The 22,081-nt window shown below is 39.9% G+C and overlaps 1 long non-coding RNA gene across 4 annotated transcripts in view; it reads left to right on the top strand.

Annotated features, from left to right (window-relative positions):
- LOC307195309 overlaps positions 1-22,081 on the top strand; it is a 442,224-nt gene that overhangs the window by 294,884 nt on the left and 125,259 nt on the right. For all 4 annotated transcript variants that reach the window (XR_013830787.1, XR_013830788.1, XR_013830789.1 and 1 more), the window contains one exon: positions 8,681-8,774. This is a non-coding gene — a long non-coding RNA (uncharacterized lncRNA). The remainder of the gene's footprint in view (positions 1-8,680; positions 8,775-22,081) is intronic.

Below are 22,081 nucleotides of genomic sequence, written 5' to 3'. Positions count from 1 at the left end.
CAACCTCTGTTATGTACACAGAGATTTAGGAACAACCATCATGTGATGAGGTCCCAGGTAAAAGTTGCAAGCTGTTACTTATGTATTAGTTACTCTAGAATTCACTAGCATAGATTGACTGATTGATCACATAACCACAAAGCAAAATTTAAGAGATTCATCATGGATCCAGGCATTTAAATTGGGGTGGGTTAGGCAGTTAAATGGAGGGGCAAGCAGCTGGTGAGGCTTAGCTGGGAGAAGCATATCAGGTGGGTCATGCCAGTGGCTGGGTAAATGGCAGTGGCAGGAGGACTTGCAAGGTCCAAAGAGTGGGTAGAACTTCATAGATAGGGTTTATTTATCTTTTTCTTAATAATGCTTTCCAATTTTCTGAAAAAAATTTTAAGAAGAAGGGGTCACACCTCCTAGAGATATGGAAATAAAAACAGAAGTAAACAAATGGGACCTAATGAAACTTAAAAGCTTTTGCACAACAAAGGAAACCATAAACAAGACGAAAAGACAACCCTCAGAATGGGAGAAAATATTTGCAAATGAAGCAACTGACAAAGGATTAATCTCCAAAACATACAAGCAGCTCATGCAGCTCAATAACAAAAAAACAAACAACCCAATCCAAAAATGGGCAGAAGACCTAAATAGACATTTCTCCAAAGAAGATATACAGATTGCCAACAAGCACATGAAAGGATGCTCAACATCACTAATCATTAGAGAAATGCAGATCAAAACTACAATGAGATATCATCTCACACCAGTCAGAATGGCCATCATCAAAAAATCTAGAAGCAATAAATGCTGGAGAGGGTGTGGAGAAAAGCGAACCCTCTTGCACTGTTGGTGGGAATGTAAATTGATACAACCACTATGGAGAACAGTATGGAGGTTCCTTAAAAAACTACAAATAGAACTACCATCCGACCCAGCAATCCCACTACTGGGCATATACCCTGAGAAAACCATAATTCAAAAAGAGTCATGTACCAAGATGTTCATTGCAGCTCTATTTACAATAGCCAGGACATGGAAGCAACCTAAGTGTCCATCAACAGATGAATGGATAAAGAAGATGTGGCACATATATACAATGGAATACTACTCAGCCATAAAAAGAAACGAAGTTGAGTTATTTGCAGTGAGGTGGATGGACCTAGAGTCTGTCATACAGAGTGAAGTAAGTCAGAAAGAGAAAAACAAATACTGGATGCTAACACATATATATGGAATCTAAGAAAAAAAAAAAGTCATGAAGAACCTAGGGGTAACAGGAATAAAGACACAGACCTACTAGAGCACGGACTTGAGGATATGGGGAGGGGGAAGGGTAAGCTGTGACAAAGTGAGAGAGTGGCATGGCCATATATACACTACCAAACGTAAAATAGATAGCTAGTGGGAAGCAGCCGCATAGCACAGGGAGATCAGCTCGGTGCTTTGTGACTGCCTGGAGGGGTGGGATAGGGAGGGTGGGAGGGAGGGACATGCAAGAGGGAAGAGATATGGGAAAATATGTATATGTATAACTGATTCACTTTTTTATAGGGCAGAAACTAACACACCATTGTAAAGCAATTATACTCCAATAAAGATGTTTAAAAAAAAAAAAAGAAGAAAGAGTCATTACTGGCTAGGTTGACCCAAAAAACCCTGGTCCTATTTGAAATCCTTTTGTGAAAAGCTCAGAATGGCCTAGTGATAATGAGTGACCATGTATAATGTGATCCTAAATAAACAGTTAATAGAAATATGAAAATTATTTAAAAGTCTTATTTGAATATAGTCGATCATTTTTCAAAAGGGCCTCCTTTTAAATTGAACCAACATCTACTAAAATGTCACCGGTTTTGTAGTCGATAAGCTTTAAAATGTATGTTTGGGATAACAATGTATAGCTAATGTGTTCATTATTCATGACAATGGTACGTGCACCATTTTAATCTTCATTATCCTCTGTAGACATTATCTAATTTATCTGCAGCAGGGTTCTGAGCAGTGCACTGTTATTTCTCTTATTGATCAGGCAGAGGAATTAATGCAAGGCGAAAGGCCTTGATTCTCCAAGGTCCCATTTCTCAACACTGATCCATCAGAAATATCGAAGACAAACTGTTGACAGTCAACAAACAGAAAGGTAGAATGTTTGCCAATTTGACTGGAAAGTGTTGCTGGTGTTTACTTACCCTAGAAGGCTTAAATGAAGCAGGGATCTGGAAACACTTAAGAGCCCATATGCATTTCTACTGAAATGCTCCAGTTATAATGGCAGAGACTTTTTGCTACTACCTATGGGCAGCACCAAGGGGTTCCCCATGTCCTTTTCTCTAGGGAGACAGAGGCAGCTTTGCTTTGCTGTCCTTAGAGCTCCTACTTCTCTTTTTACCTCATTCAAATGGGACCTCCTCAAAGTGAGCATTTTCACCATCTGGCAAGTCTGTAGTGCTCTCTCTCTAGCAAACAACCTTTAGTTATTCCTGCTACCCCTGGCCCCTCTGTCCACCCCTCTTCCACCTCGCAGGTGAATCTCTTTTGGCCAAGTGCATTCACAGCTATGGGAGAATAGCTGGCTAGCTTTCTGGCTTCCTAGGACTGGTAAAACTCTCCTTCCCTTTCTCGATGTTTTGTTTTGTTTTGTTTTGTTTTGTTTTTGCGGTATGCGGGCCTCTCACTGTTGTGGCCTCTCCCGTTGCAGAGCACAGGCTCCGGACGCGCAGGCTCAGCGGCCATGGCTCACTGGCCCAGCCACTCCGTGGTATGTGGGATCTTCCAGGACCGGGGCACGAACCCGCGTTCCCTGCATCAGCAGGCGGACTCTCAACCACTGCGCCACCAGGGAAGCCCTTGATGTCTTTTTTTTTGGACATTTTTATTTGAATTGCCTAAAAGTAGTTATGACGAAATTTACCAGAAGTTGATTTTTGAGGATCTGGTAGAACCATAGGTAATATTAAGACTGTGTAAGTCTTGATCCTCCATGGTCCTGAATCTTCCTTTTGGCATTTTCCTATATTGGCTAATCCCGCTTCAAAGTATGGAGTCTTGAGTAGTTGCGGTAGTTTGTACAGTTTCACCACTTACTAATGCAAGTTTGGAAACTTGAGCAAATTGTTTTGTTTAAGTTTTAGTTTCCTCGTCTATAAAATGGGAGTAATCCATACAAGTCACTTAAATAATGCCTAGCTTATACCAAGCATTAAAAAATTGTGAACTACTGTTTATTATTTCAGAGCAATTATAATTTGATAATTAAATATATAAAAGAGGTTGGATCTTTTTATCAGGCTAATGGATTCCTTTGAACTTTTTTGAAAAATTTTTATAATTTGTTTTATTTTCTACTCCTAGAAAAAAAATAGAACCTTCCTTAAGAACCATAAAATGGCTTGCCTGTGACTCCCTGGAACCATTTCAATTAGTTAAGAGCAGCAAACAGCATCTCCCCAGCTTTATGCCACTTTTGCCTATTCTTACTTCCTTTTCTGAAGTTCCTCTTCAAAAAAACTCCTGACACTTTCTTACATCTTCTCCTCAGTCTTTCAAAGTCATCCCTCTGGATGAGATTGGACTTTGTCACTACGCTCTTTCTGCTATTTCTTTGTAGTCCACATGGTTTCTGGAAGCTAGACATAGATAAAAACGAGGCAGGTCTGTCCACAGGAGATGATAACAATGATTAGAAGAGGAGGGGTGCTGTGGGAAGAAATAGTTCATCCTGATCCTGGCAAAGGAGAGGAGATCTTCAAAAGACAAGTGCCTTACGTTTAGTTTAATTCTCTTTGGCTTTTCTTCTTTTCCTCTTCGGAACAGTTGTTGTCTGAGTTATTTCTCCTGAGATGGTGTGAACAGAGAGGCACAGCAGTGGTGAAACCTTTATTAACTCTGGCACAGGCCTGACCGCAGAGCAGAAAACTCTTTCAAAGCTAGGAAGCAGGGCTTCCCTGGTGGCTCAGTGGTTGAGAGTCCGCCTGCCAATGCAGGGGACACGGGTTTGTGCCCCAGTCCGGGAAGATCCCACGTGCCGCGGAGCGGCTTGGCCCGTGAGCCATGGCCGCTGAGCCTGCGCGTACGGAGCCTGTGCTCCACAGCAGGAGAGACCACAACAGTGAGAGGCCCGCGTACCACACACACACACACAAAAAAAGCTAGGAAGCAGCCAATGGTTGACAAAAAAGAGATATGAGAACTGGGAGGGGAGAGGAGGTGGGTAGTGGGTATGGACAGGCTGCAGAGAAGCAAAGCGAAGTCATCGCCAAGTGGCATCTCTCGGAGCTGTGCAGACAGAACCAGGGACCTTGTCCCTTGCCGCAAGTTGTGTTTGTTCTCCTGTGACAAGCTGATGGGGTAACCTATTGCAAAATCTTTTGTAGTCTCTTCCACTCCAAAACAGAATATAGACATTGACATTGTGCTCTCAAGTTCAAAGCAGTAAAAGGTTGTCTGTGAAATGAACTGGATGCTTCACAGACTGATGACCCAAGGTTGGACAGTATAAAAGAAAAGCCTGCAGTAAGTGGCTGCTTTGGGAAAGTTGGTTGTTTTGGGAACAGGTCCTGTTTGGGGGAACACTTTAGCAATATCATTTGAATAAAACGTATTCATATTTAACACCCACAAAGGTCTCCATAGATGTGTGTACAAAGTTTAAAACATGCATAGAATTTGCCTAAAGTTCTGGTATTTTTTCCTGTATTATAGTCTTTGTGGTTAAACAAGCAAACAAACAAAAAACCTGCTTAAAAAATGATTAATCTCATAAAGCATTCTAAAAATATTTACAAAATTAAGACGACTATTGCTAATTCTCCTACAATCTTGAATATCTTTCTTTTCTCATATGTTAGCAGGACACGGTGGAGGTTTCCATCTGGCTTGGGGACATTTGGTGCTTCTCTCTTCTTACTAGATCCTGTCTTGATTCTTTGAAAGGCAGAAGATAACTCATTTAGCTTGGTATTGCTTCCCAAGTATCTATATTTACTCTTTTATATCTCTATGAAAATTCCCCTTTCTCTTATTCTTTTTATGCATGTAAGGGCCACTTTCTTCTGTGGGAAAGAGTAACTCCATGTATAGCCCCAAACCAGTTACTGTAAATATGAAACCCAACACTTGTATCATTTTTACTGAGACTGTCAACCTCTTACCATCCTCACAGTGGCCCATTCCAATTAATGTTTTATCTCCATGGAAACTCAAAGGCATATAAACTAGGCTCTGACTTTATTTTAAGGCCTTAGGCTAATTGGTTGATTTTCCTAAGATACCATGTAACAAGAATTCCACTCTTTCTACCTCCTGCAGTCCCCCTCAGAATGACTGAGAGAGAATTGGAAGCTCAATGCTTGATCACATTTTGATCAGGTGTAATTTAAATCTTTGAGTCTGGATACGCATAGGGAAGCAGGAACAGCGGAGTTTACTATAAGGGCTTGGGGAGTGCTGAATTATTCTCCATAAAAATATGAGAGGAAGTTAATCTTTGTGTTCACATCAAGAAGAATACTGAGAAGCTGGGGTGGGTGAGGCTAGGGACATGGAGACGAGACAAATGACTTTTAGAATAGAAATGTCTAATATTCAGTTCTAGATTTTTGGTGAAGAGGCAAAGTAAATCTTTTCCTTTAACATCTCTTCACGAAAGTCTACTACCCACTCAGAAGCTCTTTAATATAGAAATCAAGGAAAGAAACTAAAACTGGGCTCAGCTTTTGGGTTAGCATGGAACAGGAAGCTCTGATTCATCAGGGCCAGGAGGCTGGAGTATCCCTGACAGTGTAAGTCCTGGAAGAAGTTACAGGAATCTTAAAAAACGCAATGCGTTTTCTCTGAACTGTGTTATAGGAATTGGGGCCAATTTTACCAAGATCTTAACGAGGCAGCATGACCCCAGAGGGCAGCTGATTATGAATCTATAGCCCTGGGTAGGTCTGAAGGCTGGCTCAGCTACATGTTAGCTAGTTAATAAAAAGAAGGTAAAACCTGGTTTCTTCATTGGTAAAATTGGAATCATATTTTTATAATTCAGGGTCATCAATTGATGCTTAAAACAGATGAAACATTGTTGAAGAAAGTGATATTCTCAAAGTAGCACTGCCCTCCCCCCCATATTACATTTGAATTGTAAGGAAAAATGTATCTTTACAATTGAGAAATTACAAGTGATCTTAAAATTGACACATATCCAAGAGATCAAACTTAATATGGCCAAAGAGTGTGATAATGATACAGAGATTTTGTGGAAGAGCATCCTTGTTTTTTGAGAGATGCATGCTGAAGTATTTAGAGGTGAAGTGTTATGTACAACTTACTTTAAAATGTGCCATATATATGCACACAGGTAATATGTGTATGTGTACATGTGTTTCTCTCTCTCTCTCTCATAAATATATGTCTCTCTACATATATATGTATTATATAAAACATATATATGTCCTATATATATACATATATATCTTTCTCTCTCTCTCTCTCTCTCTCTCTCTCTCTCTCTCTCTCTCTATATATATATATATATATATATATATGGTGCAGATATGGCATGCAAATCGGGCAAAATGTTAGCAATCAATGAATATAAGTGAAGATTATATGTGTTTATTGGACTATTCTTTCAAAATTTTCAAAATAAAATGTTAACCGTGTAAATAACTAAAATACCTAGCATCACATCAGGTGCCGTGTCTGTGCTCGTTTTGTGTTGGTTACCTTTTCCCTCCTTTTTCCTCTACATTTCTTCACTTTCCCCCAGTTGTGATAAACCCTCATTATGGTTGTCTAAATATACCTTGGGTCTAGTTTCATTGCCCTAAAATAAAAAGTAGCTTCTGAAAAAGCATAAAGCACAAAAAAAGGTCGAGTGCTGTAAAAATGCCCCGAATGGCACTAATTGGCCGCTCTGCAAGGTTGTTCTGTTCTCCAAAAGGGGCATCCCACGGTGTTGCATGTTAAATACTTTGCAAAATTAAGAGGAAGAAATCAGTAGTTTAGAAAAAAGATACCCAGAATATAAACATTTCTCAATAAATACCGAAATAGAGCAAATATTTTATTTCAGAGTGCTGCTTTAGCGATGCAAAACCAAGATTATCTTTTCTTGGAGCTTTTCTCCGCAAAGTAATAGGTGTTAATGCCTGTGGAAATGACGAACATTTATTTGGAAGTTGCCTCAGGGGTCTGAATTATGTGCACAGTTAATTAGATACTATGCCAAAATTAGATACTATGGCAGAAATATATATTTCTGCTAAATCTACTGGCCAGCTTAACTCATGGCCAGTGTGTGTCTTGATTTTTAGGATAAAAGCTCAGGAGTTCTGGGATAGCTTTTCTTTGCTGTGCCTACTTCATACTCTTAAAGCTGGAATGGATATAGGAAAGAGGCAGAAGGAATATGCCGGGTGGGGCATGATTCCCAAATCGTGACCCTTTGGGCCATGATTCTCTTGAATTCCACTTCTTCTCTTGGTCACTTTGTAAAATGAGTCATTTTCATAATTCTACCCTTAATCCTCAAAGCCCCCCTGGTAGAGGGAAGAGAGTGGCAAATTATTTATCATCCCAGCTTGCAAAGTGAGAAAACAGGAGGAATCATGGGGAAATTATTTTCTAAAACTATGCAATAAAAACTCAGTCTATCCTTCTAGCTTCCTTTTACTCCATGTATATGAAGCACTGTGTGAAATATAGAGAGATGTGAGGAAGAAAAGAGTTTTGGATAGTTTCTGCTAACTAAATAATAATAACAGGAACAGCAACAATATAAGATTTGTGTGAAATTGCTATGCAAACTGCAAAATTCTAGCCATACACAAGCTGTTATTATTTTTTTCATCAAAGTTACCATCATCATTGTCTTCATCCTCCTCTGTGTTTACAATGGTGGAATATTCAGGAATTGAGGAAGAAAGAAGAAAAATTATTTACTGTTTGGGAAAACTATAAGTTTTGAGTGAAAGCCATCATATTGAAGATTTTTCAAGACATGGTTGGGCAAAGAGTAGGACAGTTGTGTTCAAAGGGAAGATGTCACATGTGTGATGAGGAATGAGAGGAGGATAAAAAACTCTCTGCTGGCAGCAGAATGGGAAAGTAATAGAAAACATGGCAGTCAGGGTTGGAATAAAATGTGAGAGGATGGGAGGTCCAGCAGTTGGAAGGCAGTGAAGCCCCTAGTCTTAGATATTAATGGGATTCAGGAAGCAATAAAGAGCAACTATAGGATTCTAAGAAAAGGCAATATTGTGATAAAGTGATGCTTGGGAAGATGAAGTCTTTTCAAGTGTTTTGAATAGACTGTGGACAATTGAAACCAGAAGAGGAAGGAGGTTTTTAAAATAGAGCAGATTCAAGGAAATAAAGATCTTGCTTTGGTCTGTGATGTTAAGATCGAGACAATGGATGTTTTGAGAGCACACCTGGGACAAATGCTCAAGAAGTAAGGCTTTTGCTAGACCTTAGGTGTGTGGGAACAAAAGAAGGCTAAAAGGGATCTAAAGGCAGAAACGATTCCCCCTGGGAGCCTGAAAAGAAAGACGGACCTATGTGAGACTCAAGTGTGTTAGATGAGACTGGAAAGCAGATTGGCATTAAAATCCGGTGCATTTGAGATCTTGTCTCTCGCAGCCATCATCGGAAATCTGCTGATCACTGTCTTCTGCTCTCTCGTTCTCTTTCTCTCCAGAGTTGCTGTGAAAGAACCTTCTCTCCATCTCAGAGCTGCAGGGCTCCAGGCGTCCCGTTGCGGTCTCCCATTACCCGGCCAGAGTCAGTGCCAGGTCAGTGATTGTCAGTTTGCTGAGGCACGCATTTTAGGTATTGCTGTTGTTTTTTCTTCTTGTTTTGTTTCAGAGAATTTCAAATAGCAAGTGATTTTAAAAATGCCTCACTGATGTAACCTCTGTATTGCTGGCCCTTGTATTCTCCTTGCAAAGAAAGCATGGAGCCCCCTGCAATGTTCTCCTCAATTCAAACATGCTGCATGGCACAACCTTAGGTATGGGCACACAGAGAAGATGCAGTGGGTGCTGTGATGACCTGGAACTGTGTCCCTGTATGGGCCTCCTATTCTCCACACAAAGTCCCATAGTTTTCTCTCCCTGCTGCTCAGTATTGTGGGAAGAAAGAAATTCTAGAACCCTGTTTTTTAATTTATCTTTTTGTTATATTATGCTAGCATGGTACCCAAACAGGACTCTTTATACCATCATATCATTTATTCATTATGAAAATGATCCTAAGTGTTTTACCTAAGTCCATAGGGGCCTACACTGGGGGACATACAGTACCCACTGAACTTACATAGAATCTTTGGAAATAAAAATATGCTAAGTTTATATAACAGTGTTTATATAGTTCCTACTATGTGCCATGCACTTTATTTAATTCTTATAACAACCTTATAAGGCAGATATGATTATTATCCTCCTCCTTATTGTTTTCAGATGTGGAAACTGAGGTACAGAGAAGAAAAATAACTTGCCCTAGGTTATATAGCTGATACTGGGGAGGGTGGGGTTCAATTCCAAGCACTCAGGTTCCAGATTTGGGGGTTGTACTCTCTCTCTGAATGAAAATGGAGATATGTCTACCTCCAGGTAATGCTAGTTATGAACAGATTAAATCCTGCAATTTGTAAACTTGGAAAGAAGCTGCATATGTTGAAAGACAGCAAAGCTTCCATCCTACCTCCATCTTCCCCTCATGTTAGCCCACTTTCACATTTTCTTCAGCCATAGGGGTGGGGGAATTGAGGCATTATGGATCTTTCTGCAAATTCCAAGGCCATGGTTAAGGCCAGGGCCTTGCCCCATAATCCTTAACCTCCCCATCTCAAATATGGATGCCCTGGGATACTCCTTGTAGATGCAAAGAGAAACTCAAGATATAAGGAGAGTGTACATCAACTATATCTCAATTTAAAACATGTAAAAAAAAAGATATAAGAAGAGTGGCTGAAGGGTCATCATCCTGTATGGTCCCTCTGTCATGTCATCTTTGTTTCCCTTTGCTATCATGTGATCAGTCTTCAAATTCCAAAGGCAGGGCTTCCCTGGTGGCACAGTGGTTGGGAGTCCACCTGCCGATGCAGGGGACACGGGTTCGTGCCCCGGTCCGGGAGGATCCCACATGCCGCAGAGTGGCTGGGCCCGTGAGCCATGGCTGCTGAGCCTGTGCATCCGGAGCCTGTGCTCCGCGACAGGAGAGGCCACAACAGTGAGAGGCCCGTGTACTGAAAAAAAAAAAAAAAAATCCAAAGGCAGCTGGTATAAATAACTCAGCTAAGCACTCTCATCTCTTCTGGACAGAGACTATCATTTCAGGACATCACTGTGCTAATTGATTTGGCTGCTTCTGAGTCACTTGCCCAAGTCCAGTTTCACCAGTGATTGCCCATCCATGCAATTAAGACATAAAGGCGGGGGCGGGGGGGTGGGGCATGGTGCTGGGGCTTCTTCCCTGAGCAGAAGGCTATGGGCTGGGCAGTTTCCTAAAGAAGGGATCTCTGAGTATGACAAGCCTTCTGACCTCCATACGCGAGACACCTCCATTCCAGCCATTGTGTGTGCTCAGTGCATCCCAAACCTATTTTATACTTTGTTTTTGATTTATGCCTTTTCCTCCTTCAGTAGTATCTCTTCACTTCAATGGCGTAAATGCTTCCTATCTTTGAAAACTCAATCGAAATTGTCCAAAAAGTCTTCCAAGCTTATCCCAGCTGGAGGTGGTTGCTATCTGATTATGGGCTCCCATGATACTTTAATATATGTACCATTTATTTGGCACATGGCATTTACTGCTTTCCCTAGCGTAATCATGAGTCCATGACTTATCTCCCCAACTACATTATATGCTATTTGAGTCTACATAATAGGTACTTAAAAGCCTGTTAATTGAGAGTCACTTCTACTATAATCTCCGAGAATTCACTGGGATCCTAGTTTTCTCTTGCAAATCAATATCCTGAAGAGCTGCCCCATTCCCCTGTGATGCCAGTGTTACAGACGTGTGTCAATGACAAACCCAAGAGTAGAACTCTATGTTAACCAAAGGGAAAGGGTCTGCATAGATGATTAAGGGAAAAGGTATCAGAGGAGGCTCTGACAAGGAGATACAATGACCTAGTTTACCTGATTTTAGGGCAGCAAGGATATTAGACTCCCAGAATCCAGCCCATCCCAAGTAAAGCCACCAGAAACAATGGCGCTAGATGGGTGGATTATCAGAACTCTTTTCCACTAAGGTCATGCCATCCAGCAAACAAATATAAAAGAGGAGATTCATGAACTAGAAAATCAATTTAGAATCTAGGGGGAAGCCAAAGGCTATCTTAGGTTGACCTTTAGCACACAGTCTATTTCAGACTAAATTTTATTATGGAAGCACATTCCACAGTAGGCTTGTAGTGAGGAATAGAATCTAATTAGAGCTGACAGTGCTCCTAGCCTTAGCAGAACTAACAGTCTGAATGAGAACCTGGCTTGGTGGGAATCTGAAAGGAAAATAGGGTGAGATTATAAGGAGACAGAGTATCTCCAGGGAACCCAAGGAGTGGCTAGGCAGGCACACTGTAGTTACATGGATTAGACTGTCCATGGTTAAAAAGTTAAGTAACTCACTGCACTGGCAAAAGGAGCTAAATAAATGCTATATATATTTTTTTGTGGTACGTGGGCCTCTCACTGTTGTGGTCTCTCCCGTTGCGGAACACAGGCTCTGGATGCACAGGCTCAGCGGCCATGGCCCGCGGGCCCAGCCACTCCGCGGCATGTGGGATCTTCCCGGACCAGGGCACGAACCCACGTACCCTGCGTCGGCAGGTGGACTCTCAACCACTGCACCACCAGGGAAGCCCAGTAAATGCTATTTTTGAAGTCTGTCAACAAAAACTCAAGTGAGAACAGAAGTAGCTAAAATATGTGAATGAAAATCAGAGAAAACACAAGACAAAGAAATGGTTTAGGAAAATAATTCTTTGAAATGAAAGGATTAACATGAAAATATTCTACTCCTCTAAGGGTCCTAAGGAAACAATTTTTAGAACTGTGGTGCATGTTTGCTAAAAAAATTTTCAGTTCTGTGATTTATTTTTTGGCATTACATTTGATTTGAAAAGAAGGTAAAAGTCTTATAATCATTGTACAAAGAGTCAGATATAAAAGTATAAAAAGATAAAAACGACTTCCTTACTATTAGGCAATGAGTCAGCATGGGTCCAAGTTTTGCAATATAGATCTCTTGGCATCAACTCTGGGAAAATGCTTTCAAACTCTAAAATCCTATAAAAATGGAGAGAATAATTACCAATATAGACCTATTGCTTTTCACGTAGTAAGCACTTTATTAACCATGTTAAATTGTACACAGAGAATTAATTTTGTTATTTCTTTCTCTCTTGAATTATTTTATTATCTTTTTTCTTTTTTTTCTTTCCTTTTCTGTTCTTTTTTATCCTCCCTCTTGGTAACACTTGTGCATGATATAAATTAAAAAGTTTCCCGATTTTTATTCCCATATAGCCACTTTTGTTGGTTTCTTATGTATACCTCTAGAGTTAATCTGTACACTGATAAGCATATATGCACAAATAGAATTATATATTGCACATTATTCTGCATTTTGGTTATGTAATTACATTTGTACCATATGAACTTTTACATAATTGTCTGCCTTATCTGTCTTAGATGCCATATAACATTTCATTGTCCATATTTATAAGTTAAAGATATATATTTAATTACCCTCTACTGATGCACATTTAAGTTGCTTCCAATTTTTGTTATTTTTATTTCCAGCAGGGCTTCAATTAGTATCTTTGCTCAAAGACATTTTGCATGAGTGAGAGTATATCAGTAGAATTAATTCCTAAAGTTGGAACTTTCTGGGTAAAACAGTAGGGTGCATCTGTAATTTTGATGGATATAGCTAAATTGTTCTTTATAGGATTTCTACCAACTTACATACATAACAACAAAGAATGAGAATTGCCAGTTTTCCCATGCTCTGGTTAATGAGCATGATATTAAAGTAAAAAAAAAATCATTGCCAATTTACTCAGGCAAAATGTTACCTCAGTATTTTATTTTTCTTATTTTATTTCTTTTCTTGAACAGCCAGCATCATTTTTAAAAGTATTCTTAACTTCTATATTTTAATTTAATTTTTAATTACATTAATTAAAAATTTAAAAATTTTAACAAAGCTTAAAATGTATTAATAATTTACATCTTATATAAATTGTCACATTTACACTTCAACTCTCATAGTTTTCTCTGGGCCTCTTCACTTTTCTTAAAGTGGAGGAGTGTATTAACACCAAGGTGGCTTTTATTCAGCATGTCTCTATATTCTTTGGCAAGCTTATATATTTGTTCCTTTGTTATCTGTCTTTAAGTGTCAAAATATTCATGAGTACAGTCTATCTGGTTACATTAGCCAATAAATGACTTGATTGGCATCAATGGGGGAAAATGTCAGAATAAAGCTGAGGGTTATCCATTTTTTCCTTTGAAAATGATTATAAGAGGATCATTAGGGCTTCCCTGATGGCGCAGTGGTTGAGAGTCCGCCTGCCGATGCAGGGGACACGGGTTCGTGCCCTGGTCTGGGAAGATCCCACATGCCGCGGAGCAGCTGGGCCCGTGAGCCATGGCCGCTGAGCCTATGCGTCTGGAGCCTGTGCTCCGCAATGGGAGAGGCCACAACAGTGAGAGGCTCGCGTACTGTGAAAAAAAAAAAGGATCATTAGAGTTTTTCCCTTGTGATGAGCACATTTTGCAAATTCTTTATGTGACTTCAACTCATAGTTAAACCTAACTTCCCTATTTCATTTTAGAAATTCTCTAGTCTCAGGAAGGGAAGGAAGATAAGCTATTTGAATCTTTTAGGGGGTTCTGAGGTCAGTAAAGAAGCCCCCACCAAAGGAGATGACTTTTACCAGAAAAAGAACATACTTTAGTTACACAAATAAGGTCTGCACTATCAATGAAAATCTCAGACCTTCTGGTGAATGATTGATGCCATCCCTCATGTCTGCTGAAAACCTCCCTGGGCATGTGCAGGCTCCATTTTTCTAATCTTATTTCCATGAAAACGCCAGTAGAAAGTGACAGCCTATATCTGGCAACATTTGACTGTGTCACGTGACTCAACAGGGCAGCTCAGAGGTGGGCAAAGGAACTGTACTGGTCTCTGTTGTCAATTTTATTGACAGAAAAATGAGTCATTAAAAAAGGGCATCTGAAATTATAGACCTAATTTAGTTCCTGTGTATGAACCAGCAATTCAGTAAAGCTTGAGAGCAGTTTCCATGTACCTAAGTAGCTGAATGTACCTGGTTTAAAAATCTGTTGAGTCTAGTCCCAAGAAAAGTCAGAGATCTGCTGATTTCTCTCCCCTTCTCTAAAACATATTGCCAGCAAACCTGGAAAATATTCAGCTCTCTGCAAGATGGCATCACCTGACTAAGAAGTACTTTGTACACAGCCAATAAATACTTAATGCTTTATTTTGAAAATCCCTACTCTTATTCACTTACATTGCAAAAATCTTCCATCGTTGATTCTGACAAAAAATAATAAGAATTATAAAACTATCATTTATATGACAATGACCTGAAAGTTTGTTTATTTAATGCTCTATTTTGATTTCATAAATTAGATAAGATATAGATTTAACCTTCAGGACTATACATAAACGGAGAATCCTTGTTTTAACTTGCTTTGGTGACACTCTTTGAAGTAGGGTATGACTTTATCTGTTATAGGTTTGGGAACCTTACAAAATTTAATGACCCACTGGGATTTATTTATTCTTTTTCAGATGTAGAATAATGAAATCTAACATGTTCATGGGTATGATGACATTGACAAGGCATATTCTTATTTGAAGTTTAAAAAAGTGGAGGCGAATCATTGGGTTTAAAAGAGAGAGAGAAAGAGAGTACTGTAAATGTCTTAAACATTTAGGAACATTTAAATGTATCTTATAACTCAAGGTATTTAATTGAGTAAAGTCGATGAAGGATAATGTGCAGTTTGTGGTGTCTTTTCCTTAATTCTGAAAAAAATCTAGTGACTTGCAGTACCTTTTACAGCAGAGATCACACCCACTCTCCCAGTGAGCTTGTGGCTGAACTTGAACCTAGAATGAGCTTGTAAAAGGCCCTGCTGACAAAAGTCCGAGAAAGGCACCTTAATGGATAATGTGTAGTGTTCTGCAGCGTGAGTCACTAGGGTTTCGAAGCAACATCAATTTGGCCATAAGACATTTCCACAGTTTCCACACTTATCACTCTCTAACTTGGTAATAAGCTCCAATAAAATATGACCTGAATGGTTTATAGTGAGAGAAGAATCTGAAGAACACTCTTTTTATAGTTTCCTGTCTTATAAAACACTTGACTGACTCCTTTTGCTAAGGCTATCCTAACTTTTACTGTATGGTGCAGTACGAGGTCATTGGCTCTCAGTATTTCAGGAGGGTTCTGTGTTGCAGTCAGATCAATATTGTGTGTCTCACCTGTGTTATTAGCAGAAAGAAATATCTGCCTAAGAAAGGGAGTGAAAAAAAATGCTGGAGAGAGGCATAAACAAAACAATGCCCAACGATGCCAATATCTATAAAATGCATGAAATGCACAAAAGTCTGCATCACTTATGGCTAAGTAACAGATGAAGCTGTCAGGTAAAAGTAGAAAAGAAACAGTTGTAATAAAAGTGATCCTGCAGGGCTGTTTGGAGAATAGACACAGTGCATTCAACTTTCCACTCATTAGGGAAAGCTAGGTGATTGAACCAGATTGGAGCAGTTTGTCATGGTGTGATGGTTTAAAGGTCACTCAGTCACACTGAGGTCCTTTTGCGGAAGATTCAGTGTCTAGTTAGGTTTGCTGTGCCATGTGTGTGGCCTTTTCATTGACAGGAATTCCCATCTGTACGTCCTGTTCGTAACAGAGTGCACTACGAATGGGGGGAGGGGGCTGGCTCCCTGTAGTATCGCACCCCACGTGCTCCCTCTCCCACCTCAGTCCTCTCTCCCTCTCTGCTCTCCGGCACCTGGCTTGATTAGCTGCTGCCTCTCAACTTCCTTTGTTGGGTGGGAGGCTCTACTGATGGGCTTCTTGGTGCCTATATTGGAGGAGGAAAGTGCTATGAAGGACCTTGCACCTCAAGCATTTGGCAGAGAGGTACAGGCAAGCCAGGAGCCCCCGCTCCACCCTGGGGCAGTGCAACGTGCCAATAGGCATCCTTGTGCTTGGGCTTTGACTGCTGCTGATGCCTGAGTCATGCACAGAGAATCCCTGGCAAAAGGTCACAAGGACCTGTTTTTCCTGAGCATTGGGAAAGCCCTGTAACGACCACTGATGAAAACCATTGGAAACCAAGTTTCCTTTCAGTTTTGTTTCCCAAAGAAAATCAAAGAGAGAGAGAGACAGAGAGAGGAAGAGAGAAAGAGAAGCCTCTAAGTTCAAGGCTAATTGAATGGAGGCTGCACCGTGACCATGAAAGCTCCTATCCATTTTCATATTCTGATACCTTGGAGACCAAAGGTTAAGAGTCTCAGAATAGGGAAGTCGTCTTGTTTTGAAATTCTTCAAATGTTTATGTCCGGGTAGAGAGCTCTGGTCGTGACCAAGTAGCTATCTATTCCATCACTTCCTAGTTGTGTAACCTTGAACAACTGACTTGCCATCTCTCTATCACGAGTTCCTTATTTGTAAAATGCAAATAATAATGATTTCTACAATATAGTTATCGTGAAGCTGAAGTGAGACAGTGCCTCTGATGATGCAGCATATGATGAAAATCCAATAAATATCACTTAGCAGTATTATGATTTCAGGGGCACAGAATAATATATTTTTTTCTAATTACTACATATTTTCTAGCTGTTCTATGCATAGACTACTTTTATTCAGAAAAAAATAACCTTCAAGAAGTGCTTTTATTTCCCCAGGGGCTATTAAAATGTCTAGTCCTATTATAAAGATTTTTGCTTTCAGCCCAACAGACATGCTCAGAAATGGAATGGACTCTGGGGCAGACAGGGCTACGGGTTTAATGACATCAGGTACATAGCGACTCCCACTTTAGGCAAGTCTGAAAATACCCTTTCTGCCCTTCTTAAGCCAAATGGCAAGGCAAAATCAAGCAAGCTACACAGCCAAGAAATGATTTCTGGGCTCACGGGTCTGTTTTCATTAACTCTTTATTAATTATGTATTCAGTATTTATTGAGTTCCCTATGCGAAGTGTTGTAGGCTAGCTGGCATTGGGACTCTATTTAAAAATATATCAGACACAGTCTGGTGACCTCCAGGAACATATGCATAGTAAAAAAAAAATATAATGTGCAAAACTTACCACAGTAAACGTACGTGTGGAAACTGCTTATCAGAGATATGTAAACACGAGAGGTCAGAACATTCACTTTTTTCTACAAAAGTTTGGATTTTGCTGTATAATTATGCTTTGAAGAAAAAGATACTCAGGAGGAGAAATGACATAAACAAAGGTGTGAAAATGCTAAACATGATCACTGTTATAATAAAACTACTAATTTGCAATTTCTACTATGTGCTAGGCTAGGATATATATATATATATATATATATATATATATATATATCTCCTAGATATAAGGCTGGAGAGTGTGTCTTAAGAGTAAGCAAGAGATTAAGCTGCAAAGGTAAGCTGGGATAAGAATAGGATTTCTAACCCTTCAGTAATATCAGCCCTCCCTAACAAGAATGAGGGGGTTTTCTGGTCTGGGGTGAACTTATGGCAGTGGTGCCTGGTGGAAGGTGATTGAGTGTAGGTCTGGTCTGGTAGGTCAGCTTCTAGGATTCAGCACTTCACAGCAATCCTGTGAGGTAGGTAGTGAAGGTTTTGCTATGTCCACTTTCAGCTGATAAGAATGAAGCACACAAGACCTAAGTGATGAAACCAAAGGCACGTAGACAATTTCAGAGCTGAACTAGTATCCAAGTCTTGCTTGGCTGACTTCCAGAACACTTCCATTCTCAAATCCAGGTTGTTACCCTGTGGCTCTGAAATACATGGTGTTGTCGATTTTAGAGAGAAAGGCAGAAACTTTATGGACAGAGATAACTGTAATAGGTGACAATAGGTTACAGTAAGTGGCACCAAGCCCAGTGTGCTTGACTTACTTGAATTGCATGTAAATTATAGAAACGCTAATGGTTATAATTGTGCTAATACTTGTTTGCAAGGAGTTATAGGGGTGACTCTAAAGAACTTGGGAGAGTCCAAGGACCTTAGCATTCAGAACTCATAGGTTTGAAAAGTGGGAAAAGCTTTGAGATCATCTAACTTCTTTATTTTATCAGTGAGGAAACTAAGGCTCAGAGAGATCAGGTGAATTGCCGAGGTCATATGGGCAGTAAGTGGGGGAGGGCTAGTTCTCTTTAATATATATTAATTAATTAATTAATTTCTTATGAGGAACTGGCTCACATGATTACGGAGGTTAAGAAGTCCCATGATCTTCTGTCTATCTGTAAGCAATACCTAGGCTTATACCAGTGGTGTAATTTGGTCTGAGTCTGAAGGTCTGAGAGCCACGGGAGCTGATGGTACAAATCCTAGTGCAGGGGCTAGAGAAGATGAGCTGAGATGTCCCAGTTCCAGAGTGAGGCAGAGAAAAAAATGATCCTTCCTTCTGGGGGTGTTGTAGGCAATTCCGTGTTTCTGATATCCAGACCAGAATACTCATGAAACTCCAGTCATGGTTCTTCTATGCTCGCCATGACCGGTGCTGTGTTATTTCATTTCACACATAGATTCATTTTCAGAAGATTTAGGGACACATGCTGTAACTCTTTAGAGTGCCTGATGACTGGTCCAACCTGAGCGGGTGCCATGCCCCACTGTGCAGTAGAGGGCAGGATGTGGAGTGAGGAACAAGCCCCGGGTTTCCCTTTTGTAACTGTGTGATTTCTCCCCCATATATTGACTGTGCCTCATGCCAAGCTTGGACCTCTGAAGGTCAGCTCCTTCCCCTGGTCCACCCCAGGATGGCACAGGATAATGTAGCCAGGAAATACACCACCTGTTCTCATGCAGTTTGTCTGTGTACTCATTCCATACCGTCTAACTGGAAACCAGGAACTCATCTGCTCTTCCCAGGAGCTGAACTTCTACAGCTCTCAGAGGGGCTCCCATGCATGTTTGCTGGGAAACTCAGGGACATGGGGGTCCAGTCTATGAAGCATAATCAGGCTTTCAGGCTCCTTCCCACAGACACATACATTCTAGAGGGCAAGGACCTTGGAAAGGTGTAAAGCCAAGCACAGAGTTACTGTTCCAGTCTTTGGATTTGTGCCAGCAACTCCACCCCCAGGTAAATGTGGGATAATGTGTTCGTTCTACTTTTCACAGGCAAAGCAGATCATAGAAATTATTTGATGAAAAGTAACTGGGAGTTTTGCCAAGCTCATTTTTGGTTCATTATACCATCTATTATTAATACGTTATCACATAATGATCACTTGGTCTGATTTCTTTACCCCATGCACACGGTGGTGGTTTTTCCCCTGTTGTTTATAAGTGTAGACGGTGTGACAGAATCATGTTCAAGGCTGAATTTTAAAATGTGATCATCTTAATATTGGGAGAAAGATTCTTTCTGATGAACGCAGATCTTCTGAGGAATTGTTAACTGACTTTGTCACGAGGCTCAACTTTCAGCAGGCAGAAAAAAGTAAAAGAAATGTACCATCGTGGGCTTAAGTTTGAGTGACTGGGAAGAAACACAAGATAAAGTGAAATGGTGAAGAATGTGGGAAAAAGTAACCCTGTTATCTTAGTGTTCAAAATAAACTAAGAGGAAAATATAGAGAATAATATAGTATACAGATTTTTAATTATCAGAGAAAAATAGGTACAGTTCCATGACTGGAGGCTTTAAAAAGTAAAGACCGCTCAAAAGAAACTAGTGCAGCAGGAGAAGGCCTACTGTCTACTTTTAGGATTTTGATTAGAAAAAGGAAGGACCAGGGCATAAAGAAGACCAATTTTTACAGACCTATAAGGGGAAGTGTTTTCCAAAAAGACTGAAGTGTGTCCCTACTTTATTCATCTTCATAACTTTAGCACCTATTGTAATGCTAGGGTCACCACATTTCTTTCATTGGTTCTGCAGTTTGGAGAAGGTTTATCCCAGGTTCTTATAATAAGGTGCTGATGTGATCCCAGCATCACTGTGGATAATCATAATGAAACATGGAGAATAAGAGAGGTGTCAAAAGATGCAAAAATATTGTGACAGAGACACCTAGTTGATCACCCCAACAGCTAGTCTCCTTTTCTTCCTTGTTAATGGAACTCTGATTTCATCTGGGGGTAATGCATGCCATGAAAGGCATACACAAGGACTTCCCTGGTGGTCCAGTGGTTAAGACTCAACACTTCCACTGCAGGGGGCATGGGTTTGATCTTTGGTTGGGGAACTAAGATCCCTCATAATGCATGGCACGGCCAAAAAAAAAAGCGTACACGTCTCAGCCTGTCTTACAGCTTGCTAGGGCCATGTGACTATATTCTGACCAATGAATTATAACAGCCAGTTATTAATGTGCTAGTGTGAAATATAAGATCTGGTATTAATGTGACTTCCGGGTTGACTGAGATCACTTAGCTGGGAAGAGTGGTCCTTTTGTCTCTTTGCTGTTCGGACTACTGCCATCCTGTAATGAAGCCCTTTTAGAGTCTAAGTTATATGCTGAAGCCTGGATCCCTGATGGCTCCATGGAGCCATTGTACCTAACTCTGAGCTGTTTACCTCTAGATTTCTTCTATTTCAGGAAAAAAAACCCCACTTCTATTTGATTATGTTATTTTGGAGTATCTCTTATGCAGCTGAACTTAACCCTAACTGATAAAATTTCCAGAGACTAGAGATGGTTTTCAGAGACTAGAGATAGGCATGTGTAAATTCCAGGAAAAATCCTCCAGGGCACATTCAATAACAATAATTCTTGCTAAATTATGCTAATTTTTTTGGACCTTGTTATCAGATTAGTAGCTTTTCTTTAAGAACCAACATTTTGGGAAGACTTACTACTTGCTGGATGCTGTTTTAAATCCCTTACGTGTATTATCTTTTGTAATCATCACAACAGGTACTTTAAAAAACCCCATATAGCAAACAATAAAACAGAGGCAGAGAGGTTTAAATAACTGATCCAGTAGAACACAGTTGATGGAGACAAGATACAAGCTCAAGGAGCCTGAGTGTAGAGGTCACTATCTTAGTTCATATACTACACTTTGAGGGGAAAGACACAGATAACAAGTGAATTTTAATTTTTTGTGCATTGGATACAATCTCATAAAAGCAGAGTGGAGAAATGATAGATGGGCATTTTGATAAGTTCAAGTTGCCCAGCCAATGTCATCCTGGAAGGAAGTGTCTTGGTACTTGTCAAGGTGTCTTAATCCACTTCTGTTTAAGAATTTTATTAATGGCCGAGGACCCATCAGGTCTATTTATCAAATGTGCAAGAACTAGAATAAATTTAGCCTGGAAAGGAGAAGGCTCATGGAAACATGGGAGGTCTCATCAAATACTTATTCTATAATTTTAGAGCTTTAGCAGCCTCCAAAATCACTAATGCCTTTCAGGAATGGTGGGAATGCAAAGTGGTATGAGACCTATGGAGACACTATTTTGCAATACTGCAATATTTGACAATATTCTGATAAGTTACATATGCATTTACCCTTTGACCGAGAAACTCCACTTCTACATTACTAAAAAGATACACTGGTGAAAAAAAAGAAACAAATATAAGAGCACAAATTCACAAAGCTATCATTTGTACACTAATTACATATAACCTATTTTATTTAAGAAATAAAATTCTAAGGAAAAAATAAAAGTTAGATGGACAGGGGAATCTGTAGATTAAAAGAGACTTAACCAACTGCAATGATAGGCTCTCATTTGCATCCTGATTCAAACAAGCAGAAAGAGAGAGAGAGAGAGACAGAGAGAGACAGAGAGAGAGAGAGGATGCACATGTTGGAGAAATGTGAGCAATGCCTGTATAGTTTAAGATATTT

The sequence above is a fragment of the Stenella coeruleoalba genome (assembly GCF_951394435.1).
Source record: "Stenella coeruleoalba genome assembly, chromosome: 12".
Lineage (NCBI taxonomy): Eukaryota > Metazoa > Chordata > Mammalia > Artiodactyla > Delphinidae > Stenella > Stenella coeruleoalba.
The sequence above is the reverse complement of the archived record's forward strand: the minus strand, read 5'-3'. Positions and strand labels throughout refer to the sequence as shown.